This window comes from Seriola aureovittata, chromosome 4 (assembly GCF_021018895.1).
Source record: "Seriola aureovittata isolate HTS-2021-v1 ecotype China chromosome 4, ASM2101889v1, whole genome shotgun sequence".
Taxonomy (NCBI): domain Eukaryota; kingdom Metazoa; phylum Chordata; class Actinopteri; order Carangiformes; family Carangidae; genus Seriola; species Seriola aureovittata.
In genome coordinates this window covers 17257293-17266997 of record NC_079367.1, presented here as the reverse complement: position 1 = coordinate 17266997, position 9705 = coordinate 17257293, and the positions used below count along the sequence as shown (strand labels likewise).

Here is a 9705-nt window from a genome sequence, read left to right as displayed (position 1 = left end):
ATAAATAAGATTATCCAGCTCAAGTAACATCAAAATGTCTTACATGAAACAAACAACAGTATTTACATGTAACATATCAAAGATATATATAATATAAATCGTTTTTTTAAATAGTAGGCCTATTTTAGTCACTTCTTAAAAATTGTGTTTCATTGTGTGTGTGGTTACATGTACCACATTTGTGACACACCTCAGAATTATTTTCAAACACAGAATGCAAAAGTAGCAATATACATTTCCAGCCTCTTGAGGTTACATTATTTGTGGTTGTTTTCTGCAGAGTCAGGGCTCAGAGTTTGTTTACAGGTCTGGTTGGGCAGCCAAGTCACCGCAGAACATTGCCCAGACAGCTTGGACAGCTCGCCTCTCTGAGCGTTCAGGGCGTTTAGGGAGTCAGAGGGGGATGGGGGAACTGTGATTGTCAGGGATTGCACAACTGTGAGTGGAGGAATGTGCTTGCCCTTGGGACCCAGAAATATTTCAGCTGCAAATACAGAGAGGGTTTAGGTGGGATGGGAAAAGAAATAAAATGAAAGAGAAAACCAACCAGTGAGTAAACGATAAGTGTCAAGTTTTTCTTCTACATAATGCTTGCAGCTGTGTTTTTATAATGGTGTGTCCAACCCAGTGGTAATCTTTATATGAAAATGAAATAGCCCAAATAAGCAGTGGGTGTCATAAATGAACAAAAGTTTTATGATAGAGCCTTTCCCAGTGGTAGAAGAATGGGATGTAAAACAGAGGCAGATTATTCAACAGAAACTTTGACCCCTTCTAATCTTGCTCTGTATGATTGGGGTCATGCAAATATTGCTGAGAACACAGTGACTAATGTGACTGGACAGAAGCTTGTGGACTTATTCAAACGGAGGGCAGTGCACCTTGAACCCTGCCTGGCTGTGTGTTTAACGGTGGGTCACATTTCAAACTGTCAAAGCACACATAGTGCACTTTATACATCATAACTGTACAGCTCATGTAGGAATAATAGAGCTTAAATTTACACATTATTTCTTATGTTTTGGTTTTCAAATGCATGAATACTGAATACTGTAACAGCTTTACTTTTGTTGGAACTTAAAAGATAAGCTTCTGACATGATGTCTGTATTGTTTCTAGGGTGTGATGTTTCAGTTTTAAATTTCCACTAAAATGTCTAATTCCATTTCAAATCAATAAATGTTTTACAGCCATCACATCACAGAGTTTAGATTACCAGATTGGAATTACATGTTCTAGGAAGTTCATGGGTGGACTAATGAGGAGAGAGAGGAGAATTCCAGGAGAAAGCTCCAGTGCAAGACACTGAACATCTGTTTGAACTGTTAGTGCAGGCAGTTGTCTTGTACAACATTGCAAACATTTCTCCAAGTATGTGGAAGTAATTGCATTGTCTTCCTGAAAAAACAAACCAAAATAAGTATGAAATCTTCTTTAGGATCTTAAATTTTTCATCACTGAGTGGCTGAAATGATCAAAGGACACAGGAATTCTATTACCAAGCGGGGGACTCAGTGCACTATGCATACCGTGTAATTAGGACTAACCTTTGAGGTGATTGATTTTCTCAGTAAATAAATATTTTCCTTCTGTGCTGCTCGATAAGGTTTCAGGTAGGAGTCCTCAGGTGAACGCACAACAAACCTATTACACGTGATGCAGCCATGGAACATTGGAATCTGTTAGTCGGTGACTAATGTTGGCGCTTTTACAGGGAAATGGAGATCACTTGTGAAAGGAAGTTATGTGTAAGACATAGGGCCAAGAGGACAAATGGCCCAAAATAAAGTTAAAAAAAGTAAAAAAGTAGAAAAAAATAAAATTCCCTAATGATGACATGAACACATTTTTCTGTAGCTCAGAAACAATGTTGCAACAGAACAGACCAGGGTGGCCTGACATCAGTGATGTAGTAGCACATAAAAAGCAAGTAAACTCAGATCTGCAGTTGATCATCATAAGACAAACAACCACCAATAAAAACAACTTAACAGGGGCTCTGAGGAGAGTGAACTGAAAATCCATCTCAGAGATTGCTTGACGTGAAAAAACCCCACCCCTACTCATCACAGATTATGGCCATTATCAGATTGTAATATTGTTGGGTTATTATTGTTTATGATGCCAGCAGTATTTTACTGTTGTAGAAAGTTGAGGTGAAGTTTAACTACTTTAAACACTGTTGGGTACTTTAATCTAGGATAGTGCATCATATTTTGAGATCCATCAGATGTAAAGACTGACTCTAATACTGAGAGATGATCTATTTTAAGGTGGAAAAAGTGGAAAACATAGCTACTATAGACAGTATGTTTGAAAAATGCAGTTGGTTTGCCTCCCCCACCTTTACCTCCTCCTTAGTCTCCCCCCCCCTTTTTGTTGTTGTACAGTATGCTTATTATAAATGTATAAGTCCCTGACTTCCAGTGACTGTTGTACTGGTGCCTGGCAATAATATTGTTTATGTTGTTTGTTTTGATATATTAAAAAATACTTCATAAATGTCAGTTTATGAAAATAACAATGCATCTTACATCGACTCTATATAAAGGATTTTGAAACAAAGTGAACATTGCAAATTTGTCATTAAAATACCATTTATTCATACAGTTGCCTTAATTCACATTTACTGTGATTTTTTTATTTTATAAATTAATCTTTTTATACATTTTTTTGTATTCAACACATTTCTCTTCTTTTTTACTTTACTTTACAATAAATTTGTATGAATGAATATATCAAACCACCAAAAAGTAAAGAAAAAAATCAACTCGGAGATGAATTCCAATAATGTATATTCTCTCGGGCTGTTTAAAATACATTTAACAAGAGTTTTTTTCCTTTTTTTTTTTTACGTAATAGTCACCGTTGGGCTACATCTTACCGCGGAGTGAACAGCGGTATCATAAACAGCGTGCGTGTGTTGTAATTGTGTCCATGAACCGCTGGGAGAGACTCTCTCTCTTTCTCTCTCTGTTCTCTCGTAATAGGAGGAGAGATGCTGGATTCAGGAGAAGGTCCGCCATTATTGGGAAGCTGAAAAAAATAGACTTATACACACCGTCACACATTTAGCCTGTAAGGGGCTTAACATTAGAAAGGAAAACACAACGGTTACCGACGAGCTGTTGTACACCAAAAATCAGCGCTTTGCTAAATGAAGGCAGGACATTGCGTTCGCGTTTCTCTACGGACTCTTTTATTTTTGACACAACAAAGGAAATAATAATTGGTCAAAACAACGTGGTGGTGAACCAAGAAGGAAAAACACACCGAAACAGCGCTTTCCAACGCCTCCCCCTTTTCTCCTCGTTTCCAGCCGTGGTGAAAAGACGAGTTTGAACAGCATTTTTTTTTTCTTTTCTTGACGAGAATTTAGTTGTTTGTTCCCCCCTCTTCTAAGACATAGATAGATAGAGAGAGAGAAAAGGAGAGATGTGCATCTGAAAACTTCGGACTGATGAAAACGAGCACTTAACGTGGGGAGCAATGGACAGACAGCCCGTTTACTGAAAAAGAGGCGGAAAATAATCGATGTGAGTGCTTGTAGGGAGTGTTTTTGTCTGTTTTTTAAAAAGTCTTTCACCGGTTGTGAGTCGCAGAGTCGCAGAGGGAGAAAGAAAGGAGTGGACGCGAGCTGGACAGGGAGGAATGCTATGGTATGTATAATATACTCTCCCTTTACACCAAATAATACACGTGAATGGACAATTTGAAGAGCGAAACAATGCTGAAAAGCTGTTTTTAAGGCGTTCACTACTCCCCACATTGCAGCTTGGGGTTGAGAAGAAATTGCTGCGAATAACAAGAAACTGGGAGTCAACCCCTGTCCCCCCCTTGAGGGCTGGTGGGATTTGAAACCCTTAGTAGTAATAATAATGATTATTTTAATGATGATGCATGGGTGGATACAAATAAATAAATAAATAAAGCAAGCAGTCTAATGTAGGTTAGGGTTAGCCTGTGCTTGTTAATATGGGAAGTTTACAGAGGATAAAATGGGTCATAAAAATGGATTTTGTCCAAACATTAAATATGTTTATACAACAACACCTGGAATGCATTGGTCTTGTCAGGTCTAGAGAGACTCCCCAGTATACCTTGAATTTCAGGACTGCATTGTTAAAGGGGAAATAGGATGTTTGTGTTGGACTATAGGACTGTCAAGCAACTGTTTGGTGCTGTGTCTGCATGTTTTGTTCGTTCATTAATGTGCTGATCATCTCCTGGTTAAAAATAACAATTAAATGGATTATAAATTAGATTATCTTTAAAGTTTTAAATCCATTATTGTAACATCCTGGGCTTTTTAATTTGGCATGATTAGCATTTTAATAGCAACAACCCTTGGCCCTTATCAGATTTAGGTCATAATATAAGACATTCTTTCATGTTAAACTTTGAAAACATCAAAGCTGCCAGTACAGGGCTTCCTGGTGACACAGTTGCCTAATGTGTATACGCCCTGTAACTCTGTTCTGTTCCCTTTTCATATAATTGTACCTGTCACACAAATGACTCAAATCTTTCTAGATTAGCTGCCTAGCTGATTCTCCACCAATTAAATATCTCAGGTAGGGATATGTACCTTGAATCTCTGGATGCTGCCTGTCTACCCGTTTATGCTGTAAAATGAACCACAGATAGGATGATTAGGGTTACCTGATGGTAACAATTAACACAACCAATAATCTGTTTTTGTGCCAGATCTAGTCACCAGTGTGTTACAGCTTAATCTCACAGCTACTGCGAAGTGGTCATTGCCCTGTCAGCCACTCCCTTTTTGTCAGTGTCCTTCCACTAGACTTCAGTACTTTAATTCCGAAGTGATATTTCCACCTGACTCTGAAATATTGATTTAAGATTGAGCGTGAAAGATTTCAGAGGGTGAGATAAGTGGGGGAATGTCTGTGTAGGTTTGGGATATGGCCTTAACACAGAATTGCGTAGCAAGAGGATACTGCTGTGTCACTGTCAAAAAGAAGAGAGAGGAACTTGTCTTTTCAAGCAAGCTCATGCTTTTTCAAGCAAATAAGGCCCTGTTCACACTGGGCATTAACATGTGTCTTGAGTGATGTGATCACAAGTGTACAGCTCTAAGTACGTCAGTTCACATCTGGAATCAGAATGCGTCTCTGCGTGCGTCTCGAGTGACCACTTGTGATCCGATCTCACTTCCCCGCTCTAAACACTTACATTAATTTCATTTGCAAAGACCAAATGCGTTGTGGTATTTAACCGGCGGCAGGCAGAAATGCACTTCCTGTGTCATAGTCTGCTGGAAATTAAAAAAGAAGAAGAAATCAAAACAATACAGACTGCGTCTATTCCTTGACATGTTCCTTTCAAACCAAATCGCCCAAGACACACTCATAATACATCTCTATGGGACTTTTTAATAAATAAATAAATAAAAAAGTTCCCTTTTGTTGCACTTTAATATGACACCATTGGCACATGAATGAATACGTATTCCACTCATGCAGAGGACGTCAGTTGAGTAGGTGGTCATTCAATGTGGCCTAGGACACATTTGCGTACACACTGCTAAAAGAATGTAGCCATATGCGGCCTTGACCACCTCCAAATGTGGTCTGAGCAATTGGATCTCATTGGGTCCTCAATGCGTCAGTCCACTTGTGATTGGATCGCCCAAGATGCATGTTGATTGCATGGTGTGAACAGGACCTGAATTGACTCATAACCCTGCATTTGTTGATGTTCTGGCTGAGTACTTTATGATGAGTTTCTCTCCCTTTGATCTTAATCAACCTTATTGGGAGGACCATGCCAAAGAGGAAGTAAACACACACACACACACACACACACACACACACACACACACACACACACACACACACACGTACACACTATTTCTTGGTAAGACAGCCTCTTTACTCTCAGGTAAATGCATTAGCATCTGTCAGCACTTCTGTTCTCTGCTTGATTGGGCCCTTTGCAGTGCAGTCACACCTCCCCAGGAACCCTCTTCTTCCCCTAATAGCCGTGCCATTTGCCCAGGCAGCAGGCTAGCTACCAGCATACCCACTCACCCCTGTCTGTCTGTCTGTCTGCCTGCCTGCCTGCCTGCCTGCCTGCCTGCCTCTGGGCTGCTGATCGTGTTGTGAGTCCCAGGGCTAGAACATGTTCGTGGGATTAGAGGAAGGCAGGCTTTGCTCGTCAGGATGTAGGTCAGAGATGCAGATACATCCTATGATGAGGACACTGGAAGTGAGAATCTGTCCCATATTATGTGGACAGATAAACACAGGGTTTGATATGCTTTGTAAAAGACACAGCGGAGGGATATCTGATATTCCTCATATCATATCTAATTCTTAGTCCTGGACCAGTAATCAAATGAGAAAGGTAATTGGTAAGTAGTTGAGTTTTTTAGTCTGAAACATGCCCTAAATCAGTAAACCCAGCTTTGAGCAAGTTATTCTAATAAAGGAACAGTGTGTTTCTGGCTTGTACCACTCACTTTGAAAACTTGCCCCATACCATATTATTTCCATGTTAGCCCACAAACCACAAACCACGGTGTCACTGAATGAAACAGTGGACTCTCACCTGCTCATTTGTAGATTTCACAGCGAGCATACCTGTCAACGCAGGGTGATTCCATATGCCGAGGATGGAAAATTTCCCTGCTCATCTGAAAATCGGTAAATTGCTTCTCTCACTTGTAATACAGGAGAGGTTTGCTTGTGAGTCAGTGTAAGCCTGTGTTTGATGGAGAAAGGAGCTAATTATAGCGGGCAGCTTTGGAGTTTGGTGGACCAGATTACAGTCACTCTCCTCTCAATGGCTGCCTTGTTCTAGTGGCCGATTATTAGGCAGAGAGAAGTGCATTCTGGGATGATTGTATCTGAATTTCCATTAGAAAGTGTGCCTGCCTCAGTTGAACTGAGGTTCTCTTCTCTCCCCACTGTTTCAGCTCCCTTGCTCATTACAGATTTGCAGATGGGGACAGCTTGATATAAAGGCCTCTGTAGTGTGCCCCTATTCTGTTTTAGAGCCAGTTTAACTCTGTATCCTGAATGACCGAATTATGTATGAGGGAGCTGACCCCAAATCAGCAACGCTGGCTGTACGTAGTGTATGTTTGAGGGCATGAGAAACAAATGGGTCACCTATGAAATCAATCATTAACAAAGATTGCATTTGCTCTATATCCCGATCCCACCTTATTATGGTATTGCTTTTCCAATACAAATGCATTATTAATGCATAAGACTAGTGGAAAGTAATGGCTTTAGATATGATTAATGGTTTGAATGGTCACTGTAGGGCTCTGTTGAGATAGTTTAAAACTAGCTTTCACATTCATTTCTTTGTCAAAGGCACTGACACTGTTTGGAAGCACGGTGACCATGGAGATAAAGGACCAGGATGTAAGCCACAGAGGAATGGTGACCTCTGGATGTGAGCGGCCCTGCTTTGCTATTCCAGATACAATTACACAACAGAGGGACAAGGGTAATGGGCTATGGTAATTTGGAAAGGCTGTAGAGAGGGAACATGAGGGGAGAACTGGGAGAAACTAGAACTAGGAACAGTGAGAGAGTGACACAACAAAGTAGGTAGTCAGTTGGAGGAAAAAAAAAAAACCTACAAGAATGAGAGAGTAAAGTAAAACGCGAGCAAACTGCTGCCAGTTTCTGCTTCAGGCTGTGTTCCTGGTATGTGCCCTTTCAGCTTTGTGCTCAGGGATCGACCAATCAATGACAGCCATAAGTAACCCTGCTGGTTGGCTATTGGCCACAGCTGAATTCCATGACTCAGCATGTCCGTAGATAAGATGTTATGATTGAGTCGCTGCCAATGAAATGAGGCCACTGCCCAGAGTTCAATAGGTTGGACTTCTGCTTCTGTAATCGCACACACAAAAGTTTGTCCCACCTACATGCAGTGCCAACACGGTTCTTAACCCTAAAGTTCTCCAAGTTTTGTGGGTTGTGTAGGGGACTAGTCTGAAAAGAGAGGCTTGTTATGCATCAATACAAAAAGCGCTCCATTACATTATCATGTAAAGGGTATAATGGCGTCTGATTGTTTTCGAGTGACTCAGTGTTTATGCTGACTGTACTTGGGATTTTGAGAGGCTGTAGACGCTGGAAACCTCTCACCCTCAGAGACAAAGAGACTGCCCTGAAATCCACCTACGCAAGTATTAAAGGATAACTTTGAGCATATTTGTCGTCTGTGGACACATACACAGACTCACACATTTCCCACACCAACCCAGCACTTATTTTTTATTTTTGTCCCAACCTGTCGTGCTGACCTACCCTCATCTCATTCGCAAGTCTCCAGGCTCCATTGCCTAACTTGGGCTGGAGTCATGAGGAGAAGTCCCTGTGTGTCATTGTTTGACTTTCTCTCTGGAGATTCTCCCTCATGGCGCCCCGGAGTTTCCTATAGGAAGTCCCCATACGATGCGTGGTTGTGTGGGGGGAAAATGGGAGGCCAGGAGAAGTGAATAGGGCGAGGAGAAGAAGAGAGCTGAGGGTCAAAGGTGAGGGGAAAGACTCGGAGGAGGGCAACAATGGAGTCTGTTTTATTCTACTTATAGTCAGAATAATAGCCAAATCAGAAAAAAAGCCTCAATTACCCACTTTGAACAGAATAAACTAGCCAGTGCCATAAGAAACATCCCTTTCACAGATAATAGTTTGTCATATTATGTCATTGTCACATACCCCTCTGCATATAATATCATCTATTTCTAATTTGGAGATAAAACTATACCTCTTACATACATCATGCTGTGGTTGTTTCTACAGTAAGTAACAAATTAGTTAACAGGAAAAAGAACTGAATAGATACATTGGATTTTTACCTGTTGCAGAGAAGAGTGCAGGCTAGGAGAGGGGTTGACACATGTAAATGAGATGCAAAATAATTTGTTGAGATTAGTTTCAGTGCACACTTGGTCTCCACATCTGTTGTAGTCCAAGGCTGGAGCAGGTCTTGGCAGTGTTGTCTGCAGGGCATCTCAGTCTGCTCAAGCATACAAATAAAGGCATATTTAAACCAGCTTAAGCCCTTTTCAGTGATGACCTCTTCCTCTGGATTACTCTGAGACAATGCGCCTTTGGTTTTGTGTTTCCTTGGGTCCTTGGACTCCAATATACCTGCTTTTATGTCTAGTATTTTTCTAATAATCAGTATAATATCCAATGTAACCATCCAGTCTGAATAAAGTAGTCAGTTCCATTTGAAACACTTCCTTTCTGCAGATGATTGTTTGTCATGTAACTGCTAATTCCAGTTACTGTCTGTTTTCTGAATACTTACTACACATGCTTGGGGCAGGTGCCATTGGTGCCACACCTTCTTCCAGCTGCAGGAAAAGTTGTGTGTAGTCTGATACAACTGGTTAGTTCAGTAGGAAGCTCATCAGTCATACGATAAAGGCACTGATCATTCAATGAATCTCCATCATTTTCAATTGTAGAGAGAAGGAGTGCTGCATTAAAAAATTTCCATATCAGTCGATATCGATATTTATCACGATAAATGCCACATTATTCTATTCTGTTCTATTTAGTCAGAACATGACAAACACTTGCCAAACAGCAGAACATTTAAAAACTCTGAGGTACAAACATTAAAAAATCCTCTTCAGTCCTTTTTACTCAACAAAGTGAATAGAAAATTAAGTTCTGCAGTGTGATACAGCACACATGTAACATGATC

At 40.5% G+C, this 9705-nt stretch overlaps 1 protein-coding gene across 1 annotated transcript in view; it reads left to right on the top strand.

Annotated features, from left to right (window-relative positions):
* Window positions 1-2870: 2870 nt before the first annotated feature.
* The window catches only part of arhgap35a (Rho GTPase activating protein 35a), a 65706-nt gene continuing 58871 nt past the window's right edge, over window positions 2871-9705 (top strand). Inside the window, exon 1 of the mRNA XM_056375209.1 lies at window positions 2871-3659. The gene's annotated coding sequence lies outside the window, so the exon portion shown is untranslated. The remainder of the gene's footprint in view (window positions 3660-9705) is intronic.